The 971-nt window shown below is 40.1% G+C and overlaps 1 pseudogene; it reads right to left on the bottom strand.

Moving 5' to 3' along the window:
* Window positions 1–971, bottom strand: LOC123819228 (annotated as a pseudogene).

Raw genomic sequence — 971 nt, 5'->3', positions numbered from 1 at the left:
CTACATCATCAAAAACTCTTGCTCAAAGAAAAGACTTAGAGAAACTTCTTCTAAGAGAAACTTAGAGAAACTCTGAATATTCTTGGTCCTAAAACCATAAATTATGAGGTTGAAGGTGAGTGGTACCACCACATAAAGACTGCAAGAAGAATAAGTACATGAAGTAGTATGTTGTGGTTCCCAAATTGGTGAGCAAAGAATGAAAATAAGGCTGGGGTTTAGAATAGCAGGATAACACAGACAGGGGAGCCACAAGAACTCAGACCCTTGAGTCAAATTTCTTGGGAAGGAATCCTAAGCACAGTATGAAGTATAAGGGCATAGGATATGATGATAAGCACCACATCCAGGCATGTGGAAAACAGGGGCAAAATCACTCTGTAGTAGATGTTGACTTTGATGCTATTACAGCATAACCTGGCAATGCCCATAAGTTCATAATATGAGTGACAAATAATGCTTCCCACAATAAGTAAGCTGATAAACCAGAAAAACCAAGGGGGATCAGATGAAGAAATTCCTAACCACAGATGCAATACCCATTTTTCTTAAGACTGACAGGGTTAGAATGGTAGTATTATATATCTTAGTGAGTAACAGATGGCTACATAGGGGTTGAATGCCATAGTCAGCAATGTGGAGACTCTGCCACAAAGTGGAGAAAAAACATCTGGGACACACAGCTACCAAAGAAATACCCCCATCTTGGAAACAGAAGACTGTTAGCATTTTGGTATGGTAACTGTGGAAAGAAAGATACCCACCAGGGCCAACACAGAGAGGAAAAGGTATATGGGTCCATGAAGACTATGCTTAATGATCAGGAATAATAAAAGGATGTTACCTACGAGAGCAACTATATACATGGAACGCATAGGGATAGAGATCCATGTATGTACATCTTCCAGTCCTAGGATTTCAGTCATGGTGTGCCAGATGTCTCTAAGGTTGGTATGGTTTGAAGTGGTCAT

The sequence above is a fragment of the Phyllostomus hastatus genome, unplaced genomic scaffold, assembly GCF_019186645.2.
Source record: "Phyllostomus hastatus isolate PE091 unplaced genomic scaffold, TTU_PhHast_1.1 phas_contig_304, whole genome shotgun sequence".
NCBI classification, from domain to species: domain Eukaryota; kingdom Metazoa; phylum Chordata; class Mammalia; order Chiroptera; family Phyllostomidae; genus Phyllostomus; species Phyllostomus hastatus.
The sequence above is the reverse complement of the archived record's forward strand: the minus strand, read 5'-3'. Positions and strand labels throughout refer to the sequence as shown.